Source organism: Gracilinanus agilis, chromosome 2 (assembly GCF_016433145.1).
Source record: "Gracilinanus agilis isolate LMUSP501 chromosome 2, AgileGrace, whole genome shotgun sequence".
NCBI classification, from domain to species: Eukaryota; Metazoa; Chordata; class Mammalia; order Didelphimorphia; family Didelphidae; genus Gracilinanus; species Gracilinanus agilis.
Window position 1 is genome coordinate 75857228 of NC_058131.1, and position 26124 is coordinate 75883351.

The window sequence follows — 26124 nt, forward strand, 5'->3', positions numbered from 1 at the left end:
GTCACAGATTTTATCCTTGCATAAGAATATTAAGACCTAGATTTAATGTCTTATACATGTTCATATAGTAAAGGAACTGCAAAGACAAAATCTGAACCCATCTTTCACCAATTTAAATTTTAGCAGTCAATTCACTTCCATATTGTCTTAATATTTATTTAAATTTTGAGCTAATAGGAATGGAATGTTACCTCTTGTCTCTCATGATCAATTTGGAAGAGGTAGGGTAGGCTTTTAGGAATTATCAAACAACCTATAACCACTGGCCATTAATGGGGCTCTTGTAGACTCTAAACTACCACACTGATGCAACTATCAACAATTTGAAAATAGGTCTTGATCAATGACACATGTTAAAACCAGTGGAAATGTGCATCGGCTGTGGGGTTGGGGAGAAGTCAGGGGGGTGAAGGGGAAAGTAAGAGCATGAATCATGTAACCATGTTAACTTTTCTAAAAAAAATAAATATTATTAAATGGTAAAAAAATAAAAATAAAAGAAATAAGAAAAAAGTTTTCTTTAATTCATACCTATTTTTTAATATTAGAAAGCAAAGAATGTGAACACTTTCTATATTCTGACTTAAAACCTTTTTTCCTGTAATTATAAGTTTCCTGATATTATTCCTTTCAATTCCCCCCCCAAGTTCTATATTATTCTTGCTTCTCACACTTTCATTTGTATTTATCAAATTTCAAAGTATAATGTCCTGTTTAACACAGTGATGGAAGAGTCACTTAACTTATTGCTGAAACTGGGATGTGTTGGTCAATTCAATGACATTCTTTTTTTTAATTTATTTAAAATATTTTCCTATGGTTACATGATTCATAATTTCCTCCTCCCATTCATCCTCCTCACCTCCTGGAGCTGACAAGCAGATCCACTGGGTAATACATGTATAATTTGTTCAATACCTATTTCCATGTTATTCATATATACAATAGAATCATCTTTTAACATCAAAACCCTAATCATATCCCTGTCAAACCATGTGCTCAATCATATATTTTTCTTCTGGGTTTCTGTTCCCACAGTTCTTTCTTTGGATGTGGATAGTGTTTTTACTCATAAATTCCTCTGTATGTATTTGTTTTGATGATACTGCTTTATAGTACAGTTTAAGATATGGTACTGCTAGACCCCCATCCTTCACATTTTTTTTCATTTTTTCCCCTTGATATTCTTGAACTTTTGTTCTTCCAGATGAACTTTCTTATACTTTTTTCTAATTCTATAAAAATGTTTTTGATAGTTTGATAGATATGGCACTGCAATGACATTCTTGTGCACATAAATTTTGCCTTCTTATAATGCACCAGGAAAACATACTCTGTGTATTTCCAGACCATGTACTTTCCTTCTCAATATTGCTTGGTTCACTAAATATCTCTTTCAGAATTAATCCTTACATTAGTGTAACCACTCTATTTGCTTCATTGAATTGTCCCTAATTTCTTTACACCCACATAATGCCATCTCACTGGTCTCAATTTTCTGTGTATTTTTAACTAAAGCTAGTAATTATACGTACCTGAGTCCCTTGCCCTGTGATAAGATTTTATGTGGGATGCATAAAGAGAAGAGTTAGTTATTGACCTGTGAATTTGTAAGCAAGCTGGAGAAAAATCTAGATAATCCTTAAACAACAAAATGGTTTTGTATATTTCAGAAGTATTAGTGTAATAGGAATTCAGAGAACAGGATCAGTGTGGGCATGGATATTCATGAAAGATTTCATGTATAAACTGAACCTTAAAAAAAAGAAAATAATATTTGACCTGGTGAGAGGGATGGAGAGAACAAAATTTGGGTTTGGTCTAAAATATGACAAAGGCCTTAAGATGTATCTGAAGAAAGGAGAAGAAAGCAATTGTTTGGAATCTGGGTCTGGTGCTCAAAAGAAGATGAATTTGAAGAATTAACATCTGCCTAGTGTATACATTTATCTCAAAGTGAAATTCCTTTAGTGTGTTAACTGTAGCCCATGTTTTTTATCATGCTGTCTGTACTTCTGCCATCATCCTCATTTCCTTCTTCTGATAACTTGGACTTCCCTTTGTGACTTTGAACTCAAATATTCTTACCTTTCATTGAACCTGGTCAAAGATCATCAATCAAAATATCTGTTGACTTTTTCTCAAATTTCAACCCCCTGAACTTTCCTAAATATTTAATATGACAAGCCACACCTCTTCTCATTTATTATATCTTTCTGATTCTTTTTTCTTTAGCCAACAAGGCACTCTATGTACAATTGTGGCTTTCCTCCCACTTCCTGTCATTCCACTATAAGGTTTTTCCAAATTTATTTCACCCACAATTCTCTTTTCTCCCTACTTTCTTTCCCTTAACAGTTTCTCTCACACCTATAGTCTCACTTAGCATGCTTACACATATTACTCTAAAATCTTGATCTCTTTTTTTTTTTGAATCTCATTCATCCAAGTGAGTCAGCATTTATTCAATTTTGAAAATGAAGGAGTTATACTATATAACCCATGCAGTTTCTCTAATCCTTATAGTCTATAATTATATAGTATGAGTCTATAGTTCCAGATATCATTTTGCTATAGTCTCTAAAGTGCAATAGAAATACCAGTTTTTCCCCAAAAATTATATCTAATTTCCTTCTGACTTTGAGGAGAGCCACCTTTGGGTTGCTCTGATGGATGCTAGAGAGCTGGGTAGACTGTGTTGTTTTCAAGGAAGAAGTTAATTATTTGAAGACTACTCTGACCCATGATCATAGGGAGTTGTTGACTAGTTTAGTTCTAAAACATGGAGAAAGTTTGAGATAAGACCTTGAGGCAGTAGGGATCCACAGGGAATATGAACAACTATGACTTTGTGATTTTCCATTTTAATTATGCTTAACATTTTTGAAACTGAGCTCTATAAGAAATTTCTACAAGAAATCTGAGTGAAGAGAAACAAACTAAGGGAATGATTTCAATGAAATGACCACAGTCACCATAATTATGTTTTATCAACAAAATAATAGTAACAACTTAGTATAAAAAACATAATGAAACTTTTTTATACATGAATAATTTATATTTTTATCAGAATGCTATTAAACAGATAAATTACATTGTATCTTTTATCAACATTAAATACTTAATATGTTAGCATTCCTTGTCTGTAGAATGCTAACTTACTCAAAAAATAGAATATATCTCTACTCTAAGGCATACAGGACTATAATCTGCAGTTAAAGAGGGTGGGCTAGCCTTGATGAAATCACAACTCCCTTTTAGCATTGAAATACTATCATTATTATTAGCTAATAACTCACGAGAACTTCTTTCACTTTAATTTGCACTCATGAATTGCATGTTTAGGAGATAACAGCATGTCATCCAAAACATTTTTTGGTTACTGTGAGGGGGGTGAAGGGATGAAGTTAGAAGGAAGGATGGATGGGAGAAAAGAGAGAAGGGAAGGCAGAGGAAGGGAAAGGAAGGTAGCAGTCCCCACCCAAGGCAGGGGGAAAATGATCAGAGCCCTTCAGGGGCTCAAATAAAAGGTCTGAGAGCAACTTTAGGGTTTAGAATAGCTAGGTTTTATTTAGATTAGCAAAGGGAAGGTCTAGGGAAAACTAGAAGGTAGATAGAAAGGGAAAAAGGTTCCAAGAGGGAGAGAGATCAGGTTAGATAGCTTCAGCCTGCCTCCAGGCAGGAGAGAGCAGAGAGAGAAAAGGTGCCAAACTTTCTCTTTTATACTTTCTCCAACACCTCCCACAAAGGAAGTGAAAGGTGTGTGTGTGTGGGGGGGGGAGTTGTAGCAGGGAGTCCTGGTAGACGTAGTCTTCCTGGGCTTAACAACAATTCCAAACTGCACATTACATACTACTAAAACTTTGGTCAATGAACTCTGACCAATATTTTTACCTTGACTGTCCAGATAGAGAACAAACTTTACTATTTTTTGAAATTTTTCCCAATTACATGTAAAATAATTTTTAACATTCATATTAAAAAACTGAGTTCCAAATTCTACTCCTTTTCTCTTTCCTCCTTCTTTAATAAAAAAAGAGTTTTAAATATAGATTATACATAAGCAGCCATACATAGCATATGTCCATATTGGTCATGTTGCAAAAGAGAACACAGACAAACAAAAAAGAAAAGGAAAGGAAAAAGAAAGAAAGAAAGAAAGAAAGAAAGAAAGAAAGAAAGAAAGAAAGAAAGAAAGAAAGAAAGAAAGAAAGAAAGAAAGAAAGAAAGAAAGAAAGAAAGAAAGAAAGAAAGAAAAAATACTTTCAAGTATGCTTTGATGTGAATTCAAACTCTATCCATTCTTTCTTTGGAGACGGATTGCATTTTCATCATTAGTTCTTAAGAACTTCCTTAGATCATTGTATTGCTGAGAATAGTTGTCATTCATAGTCATTGTATGATTTTGCTTTTACAGTATACAATGTTTTCCTATTTCTGCTCACTTCACTTTGCATCAGTTTATGTAAATCTTTCCAATTTTTTCTAAAAGCATCCTGTTTGTCATTTCTTATAGTACAAGGGTATACCATGAAAATCATATACCAAAACTTGTTAATTCGATCCTCAATTGATGTTAATCCCCTCAAGTTCTACATATAGGTCCAGTGCTCAATTTTATAGTTCTATGTGTAGAATTCAAAATTGTTCTCCAGAATGGTTGGATCAATTTGAAACTCAAATTACTGTGTATTAGTGTCAAAAGTTTTCCACTTTCCTTCCAAAATTTGTCATTTTTCTTTTTTGTCATATTATTCAATCTGATAGATATGAGATGCTACTTCAGAGCTATTTTAATTTATATTTCTCTAATCTATAGTGATTTAAAGAAGTTTTCATATGACTCTAGGTACTTTTACTTTCTTCTTCTACAAATTGCCTGTTCATATCCTTTGACAGTTTGTCAACTGGAGAATGACTCCACATTCTTATAAATTAAACTTAATTCTCTCTATATTTTGAGAAATGATAATTTTCTCAGAGAAAATATAAATTTTTTCCACCTCATTCCTGTATTCCTTCTAACCTTGGATGAATTGATGTTGTTTGAGCAAAAAATATTTTAATTTGACGTAATCAAGTTTATCTTTTTTATAGCCCATATTGTTCTTTCTCTCTTTTTAATCATAAATTGTCACTTATCCATACATATGACAGGAAAAATATTCCATGCTCTCCTATTTTGTCTATGCTATCACCTTTTATGTCTAAATTGTATACCAATTTTTACTTTACCTTTCTATACTATGTAAGATATTGTGTGTGTGTGTATACATATATATCAAATAGCATGTTCTTTTCCCAAATGCTTGCAGTTGTAATTTTCATTTTTCGTATCAATAGAGTTTTTTGCATTTTCTTTCATGTGAGTATAAATAGTTTTAATTTATCCCCCTGAGAATTACTTGTTAATATTCTTTGGCCATTCTTCAATTGGGTAATTATTTGTATTCTTACAATTTCTTTTCCAAATAAATTTCTGTGTGTATCTTTAAAAGAGCCTTATACTTTTTTCCATGTCTGAAGAAATGAAAAATACCACAGAAAATAGGAAGTGATTTTGATAATATAAGTCCTCATTGGGGCAGCTGGATGGCTCAGTGGATTGAGAGCCAGTCCTAGAGACAGGAGGTCCTAGGTTCAAATCTGGACTCAGACACTTCTTAGCTGTGTGACTCTGGGCAAGTCACTTAGCCCACATTGCCTAGCCCTGTAACAAATAAAATTAATATAGAAGGATATATATATATATATATATATATATATATATATAAGATATTAGGGTTAGAAAAATAAAAAAATAAGTCCTCAGTGAGATATTTGATGGAAGAAAAATTGCCTTCCCACTTTCTAGAACATATTTATGTCATACAAGGAATAAGATTTCTTAGTCAATTAACTGCTTAGTCAATTTGCTAAGTATATAATTATCTTCTAAGTGAGTGTTCTGATCCTTCTTTCTTATTTATTTCTTTCAATTGCTTTTTCTTCTCATTGCTATGGATAAAATTTCTAATATAATATTGAATTATAGTGATGATAATGGGCATCCTTGCTTCACTTCTGACTTTATTGGCAAGACTTCTAGCTTCTCCCTATTACAGATAATATTTCTTGATAATTTTAGATAAATACTACTTATTTTAATGGATGCTCCATTTATTCCTTTCCAGTGTGCTTTTTTAAAACATGAATGAGTTATATATTATCCTAACCTTTTTCTGCATCTATAAAGATAACCATATGTTTTTTTGTCATTGACATATTTATGCTTTTAGTTATCCTAATACTGAACAAGCACAGAATTCCTATTATGAATTGCACTTGTTCAAAATACATCATCTTTTGTTTTTATGATTTATTTTTAATATTTTTCCAAATTACAAGGAGATACAATTTTAATAATAATTTTTGACATTTTTCAATCCATGCTCTCTCTCTCTCTCTCTCTCTCTCTGCCTCTCTGTCTCTGTCTGTCTCTCTCTCTCTCCCTATCAGATAATATGAAATAGGTGGTACACTGGTACATGTACTAGCATGACATACATAATTTCATGTTTAGCAAGTTGTGTAAGTAAGTTGTGATCTTTGTGATATATTTCTATAATTTCCTTGCTATTATTTTGTTTAAGATATTTGCCTCAATATTCATAAGGGAAATGGGTCTAAAGTTTTGTTTCTCTGTTTTTATTCTTTCTGGTTCAGATAATAACACCATATCTGTGTAATAAAAGGAATATATTAGAACTCCTTTTCCAACTTTTCCCAAATAATTTGTATACTATTGGAAATAATTGTTCTTTCATGTTTGGCAGAATTCATCTGGCCTTGGGAATTATTCTAAGAAAGTTCATTGCTATATTGTTCAATTCCTTTTTCTAAATTGAGATTATTTAAGTATTCATTCCATAATCTGTTAATTCAAGCAATTTGTATTTTGTAAGTATTAATAGTTTCACCTAGATTCTTAGATTCACTTGCATATATTTGGTGAAAAAAGTTCCTAGTAATTTATTTAATTTCCTCTTCAATGATAATGAACTCAAACATTTAATTTGTGATACTGGTGATTTGATTTTCTTCTTTCTTCCATTAAATTAAGCAATTGCTTATGTATTTCATTATTGGTTTGTTTTTCATAAAACTACCTCCTAGTTTTATTTATTAGTTAAATTAAAATAGATCTCCACCTTCCATAAAAAGAACTAGTGAAAGCAATATGTATCTTCTTTCACAAGATGAACATGGAAATATTATCTGATAATACATGTTCAACCTATATCATATTACCTTACTTCTTGGGGAGGGAATAAGTATGGGTTGGGGAGAGAGAGAGAGAGAGAGAGAGAGAGAGAGAGAGAGAGAGAGAGAACAGAGATTGCAAAATATTTTTAAAAATGAATATTGGAAAATCGTGTTGACAAGTAATCTTGAAAAAATAACATTTTCTTTTAATTTTTAAAAGGTAAAACTTTAGCTTCTCACCACCACCTCTCCTAAACCCCTCTCCTTTCTATCAATCATCTCTTTTGTTTTTCCTTCATCTTTTCATTCCTTTTAGGGTAATATAGATTTCTATGACCAGCCAAGTATGTATTCATTTTTCCCTCTTCCTTATCCCTTCTTCAAGTGCAATTCTCTGTTTCACCACATAATTCTATTTTTTAAAAAACATGCCACAATATATAACTAACAACTATGCCCTGTCTCAATGTATAGTAAAATGTTTTAGTAATAATAAAGTTATGTGACTAAAGTGACATAAAGTAATGATAGTCTTAACAATTATAAGTATCATCTTCTCATGTAGGATGTAAGGATGTAAATTATTTAACCTTATTAAACTCCTCATCATTTAATTTTCATGTTTACCTATTCATGCTGCTCTTGAGTCTTGTGTTTGAAAATCAAGTTTTATATTCAATTCTAGTCTTTTTATCAGGATTGCTTGAAAGTTTTCTGTTTTGTTAATTATCTATTTTCTCCTAATGAATTATGATCAGTTTTCAGATTCCATCCTAATAAAATCTTCCATAAGATTAAGTAGAAGCTATATTAAAGCATCTTTGCTCATGGATGACCACTATATTACATTTGTTTATACATTCCTAGTCTCTGATCTTGTAGGTGAAATTATGGAATTGAATATTTTCAGCATCCATAGCAGGCCTTGGAACCATTGTAAAAACTGAAACATCAAGCTAGAGTTTGTTCCATGATTAAAAGGATTGAAGATGGAACATTAAGTAAGTTTTACTTTATAAAAAGTCCTGTGTATTTTAGAATTGATGATGCCACAAATGAAACATTTTTTAATTCCTTTGAAATAAATTTCAAGGAGACTGAAGTAAACAACATTGTCATAGTTTCCCTCTTATCCATTATTTCATTGTTTTCTGTTCTTAATGACTGCCTAACATTATGTGACATAAATTATAACTCTTGGCTCATTAGTAAAACTCATATAATTTTATTTTAGGAATGGAATATATTTTTCCTATTCAAAAGAATCTTTCTTCTCTTAAAATGGAATGATTAAGAGGAAATTATGTCTCCATTTTCTTGTATACTAAAAACCTTTTGAGTAGTTTGTTTTCTTCACCCAGAGATATATTTTAATTACAGAGAATGTTACCCATTTCTGTACATTTTGTAGAATGCACTAGGTTAAAAGCACATGGTCAAAATGCTCTAAATCATTACTGATTAGATAAATGCAAATCAAAAATACTCTGAGATATCATTATGCACCTATCAAATTGACTAAAATAATAGAAGGGCAAAATGGCAAATGATGGAAACCATGTGGAGAAATAGTAACACTAATAGAATGTTGCTGGAATTGTGGACTTATTTATTTCTATTGGAGAATAATCTGAATTATTCCCCAAAAGTTACAAAATTGCTTATATATTTTCAGTTAGCAATACTATTAGATTTACTTCCTTGGGTGATAGGGGAAAAAGAAAAGAACTTATGTGATATAAAAAGTTTGTAACAACTATCTTTGTAGTGGAAAGAAACTGGAAATTGAAAGGATGATCATCAATTGGAGAAGGCAAAACAAGTTGGAGCATATGATTATATGGAAAAATACTCTGCCATAAGAAATTTTAGAATAATATGGATAGATCTTTACAAAGTCATGAAGAATGAAATGAGAAGAAACAAAAGAACATTATATGCAGCAATAGAAATATTTTTTTGAAGAATGACCTGCATGTCCACTTCTAGAGAAAGAACTGACACATAGAAGAGGCAAGACATAGTTTTTTTAAACATTTATTAATATTTGTTTTTAATATGGTTATATGATTCATGCTCCTACTTTCCCCTTCACCCCCTGCGCCCCCCCCCCCTCATGCCAACACATATTTCCACTGGTTTTATCATGTGTCATTGATCAAGACCTATTTCCAAATTGTTGATAGTTGCATTGGTGTGGTAGTTTTGAGTCCACATCCCCAATCATGTCCACCCCAACCAATGCGTTCAAGCAGTTATTTTTCTTATATGTTTCCTCTTCTGCAGTCCTTCCTCTGAATTTGAGTAGCATTCCTTTCCATAAATCCCTCAGAGCTGTCCTGTGTCATTGCATTGCTGCTGGTACAGAAGTCCATTACATTCAGTTTTACCACAGTATATATACAGTGTTCTTCTGGCTCTGCTCCTTTTGCTCTGCATCAATTCCTGGAGGTCTTTCCAGTTCACCTGGAACTCCTCCAGTTTATTATTCCTTTTAGCACAATAGTATTCCATCACCAGCATATACCACAATTTGTTCAGCCATTCCCCAATTGAAGGACATACCCTCCCTTTCCAGTTCTTTGCCACTACAAAAAGCACAGCTATAAATATTTTCGTACAAGTCTGTTTCTTAATGATCTCTTTGGGGTACAAACCCAATAATGGTATGGCTGTATCAAAGGGCAGGCATTCTTTTATAGCCCTTTGAGCATAGTTCCAAATTGCCAGCCAGAATGGTTGGATCAGTTCACAACTCCACCAGCAATGCATTAATGTCCCAATTTTGCCACATCCCCTCCAACATTCATTACTCTCCCCTTCTTTCATTTTAGCCAATCTGCTAGGTGTGAGGTGATACCTCAGAGTTGTTTTGATATGCATTTCTCTAATTATTAGAGATTTAGAACACTTTCTCATGTGCTTATTTATATTTTTTATTTCTTTACCTGAAAATTGCCTATTCATGTCTCTTGCCCATTTATCAATTGGGGAATGGCTTGATTTTTTTACACAATTGTTTTAACTCCTTGTATATTTGAGTAACCCCTGTCAGAGTTTTTTTTATAAATATTTTTTCCCAGTTTGTTGTTTTCCCTTCTGATTTTGACTGGCAAGACATAGTTTTATTTTTGTTTTATTTTTGTTTTGTTTTGTTTTTTTTTTAAAAACCTTTAACTTCTGTGTATTGGCTCCTAGGTGGAAGAGTGGTAAGGGTGGACAATGGGGGTCAAGTGACTTGTCCAGGGTCACACAGCTGGGAAATGTCTAAGACATAGTTTTATATACATATATCTTTTTTTGTTAAATAATGCCTTTTCTAATAGGGAGAAGGGGAGAAAGAGAGGGAGTTTCTTGGGCATTTTGATGTAACAAATAAATACTTTTCAATTATAACAAAACAAAACAAAAACTTCATGTACATATATAAAATCAGATTTAGCAAAGTTACAAATAAGAGATAAATGTCTACCAATTCTTTGAGTTAGAAACAAGCTTTGATACTTGACATATTGCTCAGGAACTCTACGATAGGAGAGAACACATTCTCTGCTATCAATAAGCATTAGTGGACATGTTAGTCACAATTCAAAACTTGTGATGATGTCTTAAAAATTCATAACATTTTTGGCACAACTAAGTCTAAAGTAGAGTTATGATACATATTAAGGGTTATTCTCATGGTCAAATCTAATGAACCTTATGTATGCCAACTTGTCACTCAAAGTTGTTTACCCTTTACAAAGTGTAACACTCTTATGATGTCAGTTTTAAAATGAGCAAATACATTTATCAATTCATTACTATCTGCACAATGATTGTCAATATCATTCCTCTCTTATTGGGATTTTGAACTTCACTCCTGAATGCTTAGGCTCAAATAGGGCTACTTTTTCATGATCATTCTGTGAAGAAGGCACCTAGGGTCACTCCATACTATGTCACTGAGCATTGGTACCATCCCATCTTCTACTTCTAAATCTCTTCTATATGTGGTCTTCCAGATTACAGTATAAGTTCCTTGAAGAAAACATTATTTTTGTTTGTTTGTATTTGTGTTCTCAATACCTAGCAGTGCGTGATACATAGTAATGACTTAATTTTTTTGTTCATATACCACTCTCTTTGCCTTTTTTACTTTATATTGTTCAATTTCATCAAAAGGGTTGATGAAAAATTTCTTCATCAACATTTCTCCCTGATAGCTTCACTCAGAATATTCCTATGGTGTCAATCAATGTTTCTAATTAATTTTTCCCATAGAATTTGAGACATTTAGCCTTATTTTTTATTTAGTAATTTGGTAATTTAGTTATATGTAATTATGACAAGCAAAAAATTATAAAATGGAAAATAATAACAAGATAAGCCAATTGGGTCTGTGGACATCACCCTCTGTTTTCCTTGTCTTCCCTTTCTATTTACAAAGGTCTTTCTGTTTAATTATAAAACCTCTAATTTTCTTTCTGAGCTTTTTTCTAAAGTTATTACAATAGTTCAATGCCATGTTATCCTTTTTTTAGCAGAAATATGAGAAATACTCAATGGTCATCATTGTCATGTAAGTTCTTTTACTGCTTTGGGGTTTAAAGAGTGTAATAGCTTTAGAAACTCTCTGGCTGAAGTGAATTGAAAGAAATGGGATGACTGTCCTCACTCATGATAGAAAGATAGAGAGGAAGGGAAGGAGGTAAATCAATAAACAGACAGACTGACATATACATAGTAAGGAAAGGGAATAGGCATTTATTAAATGTATATTTTGTACCAAGCAGAATGCAAAGAATTTTGAAAATATTATTTCATTTGATCCTTAGAACAATCCATTGAGTGATTCTATTATTATTCCTGTCTTAGTCTATGGACACTGAAGCAGACTGATGTTATTTTCCATGGTTGGCAACTAGTAACTATCTGAGGTCAGGTTTTTCACTTATGGTATTACTGACTTCATTTCCTGCTTTCTATGCATTGTGCCAACTATCTGATGAAGGGAGAATGAACATGGATATTGATCTTTTTTTACATCTATATCATATAGATATAAAACAATTTTTATAACCAGAGGATATAGACATAAAAATAGAATAAATAGATAGAAAAAGAGATAGATTAAGGTGATATGCATCATATAAATACTAAAGTATATGATAAAAATATATATTGTGGAGGAACATAAGGATGAGACTCTCAAATCAAATAGTGAAAAGTGAAAAAGAGGCTATTAGAGCAGCCAGGTAGAACAGCTGATAGAGCACAAGACTTAGAATCAGGAAAATTCATCTCCCTGAATTGAAATCTGGCCTAGGACACTATCTGTATGACCAACTCTAGGCAAATCAATTAACCTTGTTTGCTCCATATCCTCATATGTAAAATGAACTGGAGAAGGAAATGACAAAATACTATAATATCTTTACTAACAAAACCCCAAAATTGATTCAGAAAGAATTGAACACAAGTGAAATGACTTATCAACAACAATGAATCTAACAGTAAATGTATCATGTAAAATTAAATAATCATGTAAAAAAATAAAATTAATATATAATGATAACTTTAAAGATACTATAGTTTTTGTAAGATTTATTAGTAATATCTAGAAAATAAAGCCACATGTCATTCTAGCTTAGGCTGCTCAAAAAGCCTGCTGTTCCCTGCTGCCACCATGCTGCCATAGGAAGCAAAGAGGAAGAGGAACACCTGCCCCTCAATTTTATCCCCTGTCTACATCAGTGTGTAATGACAGGAAGCCAGTGGACTCATGGGAAATGTAATTCAAAGACCCAAAAATTTCCAATAACACAATCAAAATATAATACCAAGGAGTAATCATAAAAAATATTTTATATTTCTTAAGAAACAGCAAGGACGAGGCAGAGCCAAGATGATCGAGAAAGTATACAGACCTAACTGATCTTTATCAAATAAACAACTATGATGTAATCATCAAAATAAATTCTGTAGCAACATAACCCAGAAAAAGATGAGATGAAATAAAATTTTGGCTCAAAACAACTTATATGGTTGGAACAAAAGATCTTTTGCTCTGTGGCAAAAGTGGAGTGCAAAGCAGCATGCCAAGGTAGGCCCTACAATGGCAACAGGCCTTGGGGACTACTGAATCAGCAGTAAAGACTTCTGGAGCTCTGAGACACAGACAGTAAGGGGTGATGGTGAGACAACTGCTTAAAAGGAGATCACAGGGTTCCATTGATGACTGAGTGAAAGACTCATTTCCCATATGTAGATTCAGGCCACAGTCCTAGGTTGCAGTCTCAGCATGAAGAACAACAATAACACACATCAGTGCTTGAGGCTGCAGGAGAACAGGTCATAGTTCCAAGGTGGAAAAGAGTTCTTTTTATTGTTCAAAGACTAGAGCAAAGGCAGGGAGAGTATTAAATACACCTCTCCTTAGGTCTTACCACCTTGGAAGAACTGAAAATTATAATTCCCAGAGCCAGCTTTGAAGGCAGTTACACAAAGGACCTGAATCATGAAAGAGTGCTTCCTTTACCACAATAAAAGAGTCCATCTATAACAGGTTTTTTAAGTTAAAAGAAAAGGAAAAAGGCTGGAATATGAGCAAACCACAAAATAAAAAGAAACAACATAAAATAGTTAGCTTAGTAAAAGGGAAGAACAAAACTCAAACTCAGAAGAAGATAACAAAGTCAATAATGCTGCTTTCAAAGACTCCAAGAAAAATACAAGTTGTTCAGAAGCCCAAAGCATAGCAATAGAGGAGTTCAAAAAGGAGTTTAAGAATGGGATAAGAGAGGTAGAAGAAAAATTGGAAAAAGAAATGAAAGCAATATGGAAAATCATAAAAAAAGAATCAACAATATGGTAAAGAAGGTGCAAAAAGTACTAAAGAAGATAATGCCTTACAAACAAAATAGGAAAATTTGTAAAGAGGCACAAAAATCCACTGAAGAGAAGAACCTCTAAAGAGCAGAACTGGTCAAATTGAAAAAGAAATATATATTCACAGATTAAAATAACTTCTTAAAGGACAGAATTGGCCATGTGGAAAATGATGTTCAAAAATTCACTGAGGAAAAGCATTCTTTACAAAGTTGAATTGGTTAAATGAAAAAGGAGATTCCAAAACTCTGAGGAAAATCACATCTTAAATTAGAATTGGGCAAGTAAAAGCTAATATTTCAATAAGACATCAAGAAACTATAAAATAAAATCAAAAGGTTGAAAAAAAGAAAATAAGAAACCATCTCATTGTAAAAACAACTGACCTAGAAACTAAATCCAGAAGAGGTTTTATTGGACTACCCAAAGATCATGATCAAAAAAAGAGCTAACACATCTTCTTTCAAGAAATTTTCAAGGACAGTTGCCCTAATATTATGGAATCAGAAAGTAAAACCGAAATTCAAAGAATTGACCAATCACTTTCTAAAAGAGATCCCAAAAGAGTAACTTTCCGGAATATTATAGCCAAATTCCAGAACTCACTGTTCAAGGAGAAATTATTGGAAGCATCCAAAAAGAAGTAATTCAAATATCATGGAGCCACAGTCAGAATAGCACACAATTTTGTACTCCTACCTAAAGGATCAGAGAGCCTCTAATATGATATTTCAGAGGACAAAGGAGATAGAACTTCAATAAAAAATCACTTGCCCAGAAAAACTCATTGCAGCCTTTCCAGAGAAAAATAGGCATTCAATGAAATTGAGGACTTTATAATCTTCCTAATGGAAAGACCAGAGCTGAATGGAAAACTTGACTCTCAAATAGAAGACTCAAGAGAAATGTAAAAAGGTAAAAAAGGAAAGTGAAATCAAAGATATTCAATAAAGTTAAACTATTTACATGCCACCATGGAAAGATGATTCTTGTAACTTCTAATAAGTGGAGATTTTTAGAGCAATTAAAAGGAATATAAATAGAAAGAGGTAAAAGGTATGAGGTGAATATGATGGGATGATATCTAAAGGAAATGAAATTAAGGTGTGAAAAAGAGGACTTATTGGGAGAAAGGGGAAGGGAGAAATATAATGGAGTAAACTATCTCACATAAAAGAGGCATGAAAGAGTTTACAATAGAGAGGAAAATGAGATAGGTAGAGAGGGAAGCACATTAACCTTGCTTTCAATGGAATTGGTTCAAAGGAGGGAAAACAAACACAATCAATTGAGTATAGAAACCTATCTTACTCTATAGGAAAGTAAGAGGGGAAGGGTATAAGAGAAGTAGGGGGCTAATAGAAAAGAGGGCAAATTGGGGGAGGTGGTATCCAAACACTTTTAAGGATGTATTGAATAAAAGGAGAGAGAAAACTATAGAAAGGGCAGGAAATTGAATGGAGAGTAACACATAGTAAGAATAAAAATTATAACAAGACTCTTCACCAAAGAATTCATTTTTTCACATAGAGAAATGAGTTAAAAGTATAAAAATAGAAGTCATTCTCCAATTCATAAAATGTCAAAGGATATTAACAGGCAATTCTCAGACAAATAAAGCTCTCTATATTTAAGTAAAAAATGCTCTGTTTCTATTAATTAGAGAAAGGCAAATTTAAAACAAATTTTAGGTACCACCCCTTACCTGTCAGATTGGCAATTAGAAAAGAAAAGTGAGAAAACTTACAGGGGATGGGGAAAATTGAGATACTAATGTACTGTTGCAGACTGAGTCAGTCATTCTGGAGAGCAATTTGTACACATGCCGAGAGCAATTTGTGCCCATGCCTAAAGGGCTATAAAATAGTACACACTCTTTGACTCAGAAATTAGATTACTAGGTTTGTTTCCCAAAGAGATAAAAAATAAAAAGGGAAGACTTGTATGTATAAAATATTTAAAGTAAGTATTTCTATAGGAGCAAAGAATTGGAAAATGAGCAGGTATCCATTAATTGGGGGATGGCTGAGTAAGTCATATTATATAATTGCAATGAAATACTATTATGCAGTAAGAAATGATGAGAAGAAATTCAGAAAAACCAGGAAAGATTTACACAAACTGAAGCTAAGTGGAAAAAAAAGCAGAACCAAGGAAACATTGTGCACAGAAACAGCAATACTGTAACATGATCCACTGTAAATAACTTACCTATTTGCAGCATTATAATGATCCAAAACTAATCCAAAGTATTGATGATTAAGATAAGCCATTTTCTTCTGAAGGAAAAAAACTGAAGGATTCTGAATCCAGACAAAAGCAAACTTTTAAAATTTTTTTGTTTCCTTCCACAAAAGGATTAATTTTGGTAAGTGTTTTACATAATAGCACATTTTAAATCCATATTGGATTGTTTAGATCTTGGGATGGGGTGGAGGGAGAGAAGGAGAGAATTCAAGACAAAAATTATTTTAAACCCTTACCAATCTTCCACCTATAAGTTAATACACAGAAGTTAAGGGTTTAAAATTAAAAAAAATATTTTAAAATGCTGGTAACATTTTTACATGTAATTGAGGGAAGATTAATTTAATTTTAAAAATCAGAAAAAGAAATCGTAAGATCATAATACATCTATTCAATAGAAAAAGAATGTAGATTAATGGATAGAGAGCTAGCTTTAGAAACATATAAAGTATATTAAAGCAAATAAAATTACATGGTGTTTGATGAACACAAAGACTACAGTTAATAGGGTAAGAACATAGTCAAATAAATTGCTAGGAAAAATGGAAAGCATTTTAATAGAAAATATTTATAAACTAACCTCTTACACTATATTTGAAGGCTAATTCCAAGTGGACATATGATAGATAAAAATGGTGAAATAAACATAAAAAATGCAATGAAAAGAAACTCTTTCTTATCTATGGATGGGGGAAATGTTTATACACACAGAATCAAAGAATATATTTTATTCTGATTATATAAAATCAAAAATTGTTTTTCAACAAAAGCAATTCATTTAAACTTGGAAAATAAGTAGCTGATGAAAGTGCTACATTCAGAAATATAAGGACCTGGTGTTTATAGCAGATAAGTGGCCAGAGACATAAACAGGTAGTTTCTCCTAAGGAAGAAATCCTATTAAAAATATATGAAAAATTCTACAACTGGCTAAAAATTAAATAATTGCAATTTAAGAATATTCATAAGTTCCATTTCAAGCCTATAAAATTGGGGAAAATGAAAAAAGTGGAAAAATAAAAATATTTGTGATTAATAAAATAGGCATTTTCAAGTACTATTGACAGTTATTAATTAATGTGATACTTCTTAGAAAATGAAACTGTACTACAAAATTTTGCATGTCTTTAAATACAGAGAAACTAATGACTACTTATCCAATACTCCCAAGAGTTAAAAAAGATAAAATCGACACATATATGTCAAAATATTTATTGCAACATTTCTTGTGAACAAAAACTAGAAACCATGGGAGGACCATCTATTGGGTAATGGTTAAACATTATAGATGAATATAATAAAATGTTATTATGTCTTATGAAATGAAAAGCAAAGGTATCAGAAAAACCTAAGAATACCAGTGTGAATTGATGAAGAGTATAGTAAGCAGAGTAAGGGCAATAATTGATATAGTAGCACTCACATTGCAAAGTAAAACAACTTTGAAAAACTTTAGAACTCTCATAAACACAAAAACTAAAGCATAATTACAGAAAATCATGCTTCCTATCTCTTGTCAGAGAAGTAATAGATTCATATTGTGGAATGAGGCAGGTCTGAGGCAGAATGATTTAAAAAATTAGACATTTTAATAAACAATTATTGCTTACCTATATATATTTTTCCATTGAAAATTTTATGGATGCCCGAGAAAATGATATACCATTCTAATCTCAATATTTAATAATTTTATAGACTATAGTTAAACCATGGAGTGAAAAAAATGTGCAAATATAACCAGGATATGTTCTATGTATGTGTGTAAATAGATCCATGTGATGAAAACAGTGGAGTATTCTCTCCAATATTGTAAATCCCCTTGTGGTATTTACTTAATGTATCTAACCATATTTATTTTATTTTAATATCTTAAAGTAACAATAGAATCCTTGCCAAGTTTACCTATTACTTCTCATTCTTGCTCCATAGCTACTGTCTTAAAGAGGTCCCATATGAACCCTGTGAAGTAAGTGATCCATTTTAGAGATGAAGAAACTGAGATTTGATGGAGGTAAAGTTATTGTCCAGTGTCACATAATTAGAAATCACTTGATGGAGGATTTTAACATGTCATCCTAATTTCAAGTCTAGAATATTATCTAATAATCTCACACATTTATGGTGGGAGGAAGATCTTAACATTGAAAGTGAGGACATCAATGAATCATACATTCACAGATGTATACCATATCTGTACATGGGTATATATTTGTATATGGATTTATGCATATGAACATGTATACATGTATATATATGTCTATTATGTCCACAATGCAATATATATATGTATTTGCATATGTGTGTACATGTACACACATATTATTTGGAAATTCAGGATTTTGAATCAATGAACACTTGCCATAATTTCCCAGTTGCTATTTAATTCAAAATCATCTGCCTACCAAATTCTGGGTCCATCGCCTCTCTGCAGTTTTACGCTAAGGCACATAGGTTGTTCAGTTAGCTTGATGAGATGCCCAGCTAGTTGCCTGTCAAATATTGACAATATAAACATTTCATTCACTTTATTTTTCCAGGGTGGATGGTTAGAATGACACTTTTTCTGATAACTATGGATTTGATTGAGATAGTATTATTTTGCCCAGAGGGTGATATAGTTCCTATAAAACAATAAGCAAATATGACTATTTGGAGAACTCCGTCATCAACAGGGAATCATTCTTTTGTTTAGATTTTGCTTAGAATATCTTCAAATAAGTATACAAATGTTTGGTGAACATAAGTTTCCCAGTTTTACACCTCACTTGATGAAAATAGTGGATTAAGTAGCAAAATTATCTACATACTCCCACTGTTTTGGAGGCTTACATAATTTTAATGATCATAAGAGGGATACTGTCTCTGAGGAGGAATTATAAGATTACATTTAGTTCTACTGAGTAAAATGTTTTCTTGAAATTGATCAATGATAAACATAGCAAAATATTACATTTTCTATGTCAGGCAAATATTAAAGAGATTGTAATAGTATGGTCTATTATACCAAATTTTATTTAAAAACTCACTCTTCCTTCTTCATATTTTAATTGGTGATTCTTTCAATGAATCCCTGGATCATTCTTTAAATGATTTCTTATAGATAGAAAGCATAATTAGGGGGCAATAGTTAGTGATGTGATAGTTTTAGAGCTAAATTTGACTAAAATTGACTGTGTAAACTAAGTGACTAGCTTATTTATTATATTATTAAGTTATATTTTTCTGAGACTGTCTGGCAGTTTTATCCCTACCTTACCCTCTTTTTTCTAAGCTAATTCTGTTTATATTATGAAAAAGTCTCTAGAGTGGCTACTTTCAAGGACTTTTAATTTGGCAGAATTTTGAAAGCCCAAATAAAGTTTACCAACTTGTTCCCATGTATGTCCTAATTGTCTTTTCTTTTTTGCCCCTTTCAATATATTAATGAAGCTAATGATATTCTCTTTGCAACAAATACTCACTAGAACTCATATTACATAGGAAGAAAAAATTAATATTAAATACTTAAACTGATTTGTATTTATGTAAACTAATTTTATGATGCTAAATCGTGTGACTTTTTCACTATTATTTTTAATGTTCATACTTTGGAAATAATCTTTAGGATTATATTATAAACATGATGTGAAGTCCCAGTCATTTACTTTACCCACATATTCCAAAGAAGAATAAACTAGAATTTACTGTTACAAGTAATTATGAGTTTCACACATTGTACTCATAAAATAATGGAATGGATATCTACTACCCTCATATATTGATTGATGAATATAAAGCACCTAATTTTAGCTGTTGACTAAAGCAGCTAGTGGTTAGATTTCATTTTCACTCATCTTCAAGGTGATAAAAAAATAATGCATGCATTACTATATTTTACAACCTTATGTAAATGTTTCACACAGTTAAGAAGCTAGGAAGTTAGAATAAAATGTTAATAGCAGAGAGAGAAATGGTAAGGCATTGAGAACTTGGGATGCCTTTTGAAATGCCTTGAGAAGTGATGGTAGACTATTAGGTTAGTATTAATTGTACATAAAACTTAAATTAGCCCATCTGCATAACTCTTAGGGAGAAAATATTCTACTTAAAGAACTATTGAAACATAGCTGTCTATACCTTTAAAAAATCAATGTCTATGCGATGAACTCAGATATCTCTTAGTCCTCACTGCCAAAGAGGATGATTTGCCTTTGCATGGCATAACTGCAGATGTTAAAGAAATAATGAAAGTGAGTACACCCTACTCAATACAGGAAGTTTGTTGATGCAAAATGATTGCTAAATTATCATATCATGTGACTCTGATTCACTGGTTATTCTATGTTATCTGGATATGGTGGTAAAAGTGAATTAGTCCTTTTGTTTAGTGTTCTTATGTTCAACTACAAAAGACATTCATAAATATAGGATATTATGAATACACAGAGGAATTGAATGGGATTTAGATGGTGTGTTGCCATCTGATGGGATAAAAAAGGAAGTGATATTTGACCTGAATCTTGAAGGGAGATTAGGGTTCCAAGATGTGGAGATAAGGGGAAAGAACTTGACTGATATATATGACAGCCTGTCCAAAAATATCAAATCATAAGATGAAATGACATGGAGGGTGAAAAGTAATAAGACAAATTAGACTAAAGTGGAGAGTACATGGAAATGAGTGGGTGTAGTGTTCAATAATTCTGCAATGATAGACTAGAACCAGGCTTTAAAGACAGTAGGTGTATAAGATGAGTCAGCATTTTAATACAAACACACTAGGAAGTCACTAAAGCATTGTTTAGTACCTGGTGTATAATAGACACTCAATAAAGTCTTATTGGTTCATTGATTGGATCAAATAATTGGCTAAAATATATAGAGAATGAAAAATCATCTTATTTTGTTTTTAACTTGGTTCCATAGGAAAACAAAATGTTCCAGGTAACAGGTAATGAGGGCATTAATTAAAGTGGTTTCATTGTGAGGAAGAAGGATAGATGTAATAAATGTTTCAAAAATGTAATAAGACCTTAGAACTGAATTAATACAGTTTATTAATGATATAAAAGAGTTAAGGATTTACAGGTTGTAAAACATTACTAGTACTGAGCAAATGGCAGTGTATTCAATTGAGATAGAGAAGTTCTGAGAAGTTACAAGAACAAAAGTCACTTTGGAGATGTGGATTTTGAGATTCCAAAGGGACATGAAGGAGGAGATATTCAGTATGTAGGTGAAGAAAAAGGACTAGATCTCAGGAAGAAAAAAAATGGCTGGTTAAATAGTTTGGAATTATCCATGGAGATATGATAGGTAAGTGCATGAGAAATGATGAGATCACAAAAAGAGTATAGGGAGAGAAGAAATAAGGACTTAGGAAACTGCCTTGTTGAATGCCCAGTAATAGGGGTAAATTATGGAGTATGAAATTTCAAAGGAAATTAAGAAAGATCAGAAAGATAGATAAAAAGACACCACAAAAGGGCAAAGTCATGAAAACTAAGGGAGGAGAAAGTCTCTAGGAGAAGATAGTCAGCAGTGTCACTTCCTGCATGATTCAATGAAAACTGTACTCAATGTGGAATTAGGAAACTCAGTTTCAGATCTCACCTCTGTCACTTCCTATTTGGTGACCATGAGTAATTTTTGCTTTAATTCTTCAGGCCTCATTTTTCTCTTCATCTGTAAAATGAAGATATTGGACTACTCTTAAGCTCCTATCCAGTTCTAAATCTATAATATTATGCAACTATATGAAAAAAACCTATTGGTAACAAGGTGAAAAGGAGAGATGTCACTTTGGGGATTTGCAAAGACTGATGATGAAATGTTTTCTAGATGGCTGGTGAACTGAAAAAATAATAACTCATGGATTGGGAATGGGAAATCAAGATAGACATTTGGCTGCTGAATTAGAAATCAGTAAATATAACAAAGGGAAGACCAATTCATCTTTCTCTATCCCTTGCATTTGACTTTGAGGAATGAAGAAAAATGTTTAAATGCTTCCCAAGAGCCAGATAAAAGAAATGTAGATGGCCTGGCTACCATGACCACCATACATCTATCTGCACATTTCCCCAAATCTCTCTCTTTTATGTTAGCAATTCTTTTAGACATAAATTCAATTTTTAATAATTATTTTTTGACATTTTACAATCCATGTTCTCTTTCTTTTTCCCTGGTCTCCCTGCCTCCCCAAGAAGACAGGCATTATGATATAGATTGTACATATATTATCATGTACTATATAGTTCCATGTTTGTCATGTTGTGAAATAAGATATCTAATGTTTACACTAGAGAAAAATTAATGGAAGAAAATAAAGTGAAGACTGGTGTGTTTCAGTCAGCATTTAGACTCTATCATTACCTTGTATGGCTGTGGATAATCTTTTTTTATTATGAGTCCCATGGAGTTGTTCTAGAACCTAGCCTTGTTGATGATAGTTAAGTCTTTTACTGTTCATCATCATATACTATTATTACCATGCACAATGTACTCAAGGTTCTGCTTCCTTCATTTTGCATTGATTCACATTTCTTTCAAGGGTTTGTTTTTGGTGATCATCTTGTTGGTCATTTCTTATAGCACAATAATATTCCATTACAATTATATAGCACAATTTGTTCAGGCATTCCCCTATTGATGAACATCCCTTAAGTTTCCAGTTCTTAGCCCAAAAGAGCTGCTACAACTATTTTTGTAAAGAGAGGTCCTTTTCCTCTATCTTTAATCTCTTTGGGCTATAGACATAGCAGTGATATTGACATGTAGTTCACCCGTATTAGGGAAATTATTACTCTATGATGGGTTATACCAGCAAACCTATGAATTCCGAAAGGACCAGAAATTCTAGTCATGTAACAAAGATATTGCTATTTTAGCAGAGTAGCAATAGATGACAGTAAGGAAGTGCTTGTGTTGATTAGAAAGACTCAGAGATCCCTGCAAAGCCAAGCAGATTCCAACTGAAAGTGTGAACTAATCTCTCACTAGGTTTAGAAGTGTAAAGATCAAAACTATTTTATTATATAACTATTATATATTATGTAACTATTATATTTTATAAAGTTTATTAATATTAACAAAAGTAAAAAAAAAGCTAGCTAACCAAGCCATGGTCACAGGAAAAAAGAGGGAGAGATGGAGTCACCACTAACTATATACAAAAATGTGACCACACAATGTGGTGGACAGATTAAAAGGAATTCTGGGAAATGCTAAAGGAATTCTAGGGAACGTAGTTCAATGGTACAAAATTCTCTAATTATACATTGCCCTTTGTCTCTGTGATACTTTTTAGGAGACCAGTCTCCCCAAAGGGATCATTTTAAACATAACCAACTTATAAATTGCAATAATTTATGGATAAAAGGAAAAAAAACAACATTGATTGATACAGTGACAAAAGGCCAATTTGGGGGCAGTCCCCTTTGGTATAAGAGTATATTCAAAACACATGCATTCAACCCCCCATAGTTCAATTTAGCACATCCCCAAGTTCACTCTGGATCTTTTGGTGCAGCGTGTGGTATCTGTAGACATCTTCACGGCGCCTTCTCCAAAAAGTTCACTCTCTGAATTCTGGGAAGTAATCTCTTTTTCTAAATTAGGCTCAAAGTCAAATCAGAGTTCACAACAATAACATAGTCTCCCCTGAGAAGGATAATAACAAACACAGGGATCATTCAGGGATGCATGGCTGAGTTATGAGTTATATGAATCAATTGGCAAAAGAAATGAAAAATATCAAAAAATTCAAATAAAAGAGAAAAAACAACTTGTGGATGAAATACAAAATATCAAAGTCCTATGTCTAAAAAATATAAGTAAAGGAAAATTAAACCTATAACAAATCATCGAATCAGGGTCCAATTAAAGTAATTTATGTAATTATGTAGTTACCCAGTCAGTAGCCAGGACTACAGAAAGTTTGCCACACTATGAAAGACAGAAAAGGGACTGGATTTAGTAGCAAATGGGAGCCAAGGTGGCATCCAAAGTAAGATGCTTTTTAGAATGTGGCTAAGAGAAGACCTACCTCTGATATATGTCAAAATAGCCACAACCTCAAACTCAAAACAAGTTCAATTCCTCTTGTCTTGACTCAAAATTTCATCAATCCCACTGGGAATGGCTGGTCTCCAACCTTGTGCTTGATTGGCACTATGCAGATTAACTTTGTGCTTTTTTTGGGCACTGTGCAATGGCTCTTTTTGTATTCCCTTCTCCTGGAATCAGACAGAATCATAAAAAAGTCCCATAATTTTTAAACAATGAATGGCATTATTTTTATAGGGTAAAGCTTTTGGGGTATGCATTGACATTGATGTTAATGTACATTTTTAAACTTACCCTAGTACAAAATAAAAAAAAAAAACTTTTTTAATACTAGTAACATGCACTTTAAATTCAAAAAAGGAGGGAAAAATAAAACTCAAATATTGTATTGCTCATGCAGGAAGAAAAACAATAATACAAAATATTTTAAAAAGAAAAATATATATCTTACAATCAGTGACACATTGTGTCAGCCAATAAAAGGTAGAATACAAAAGGTTCTCACCCAAAAATGAGATCCATTTTCTTTTTAACTTAGCCATGAACCATTGTGTAAGCATAAATATTTTCACAAGGTAATAGTTTTATAAAGCAGTAATATAGTAGATAATGCACATTCAAAGAAAATACAAAAATTCCCAAAATTCATAATGGCCCAGTTAATGACAATAGCAAACAAACCCAACTATTATACAGGATTTACATGAGTCTTTATATAGCCACTTGCTGTGTGACATTTAAAAAACCTATGAACTGATGGATACTTGTCACACATTCTATAGATGCAGAAAATCTTTCAACCTTGGCAAATATATTTTGAAACAAAGTCTACTATTGCCATTATTCTGAAATTTGACAGAAGAGCCTAGAAAAAATCACAAATCTCTGCACTGCTCATGAAAACCTATTGGGTCTAAAACTGTCATCAAGAATCTAGATTATTCTGGTGGAAGTAGATTAAACTGAAGAGTTAAAATATCATGCAGGAACCTATTTTGGGCTTCATGCTTTATATAGAAAATTTTTGGTATGGAACTTCTATTTTGTTCTTTACCTTTAATGCAACATTCTTTATAATATATGTATATATATATATAGATATATAAGGATATATCTATATATATATATATATACAATTTAAGAAGCTACTAGATATCTAAAAAAATCATTTCTGAAGACCCCTTAAAATCAACTGAGGTATGTAGCTCATTAAATTCTCCAAAGGTCATATAGAAGTTGTAACCAGTTTTGATGGAGTCCATCCATCATCATCTATGTGACAATTAACAAAGGCCAAATTAAAGAAAAGGCTGTATAAGCACCATGTGACCTTGATGTATCTAGTGACAAAACCAGCATACATAAGGAGCTATACTTTTTTCACTTAAAAAAGGTTTTGTGCAAGGTGTTCATGGAATTTTACAATGATATTTCCTTCAGCATAGTCATAGGGGAAAGGTACAAATAAAGATCACATAACAGAATATATCTAATAGCCCAAAACACAGTAGTTTAAAAATGATTCAGTTTAACAAATATATATTGTTTCAATTAATATATGAGCTTAAAAATTAAACCTTAAAGCAATCAGCAAAATATAATAAGCAATAACAGGGAACAGGCAGTGAATTCAAAAGTCCTTCTTTCTAATTCTATTAAAGACTTGTTCACTATTACAGAGAGGATCAAACTGAAAATGGTTAGCAAGCAACAAAG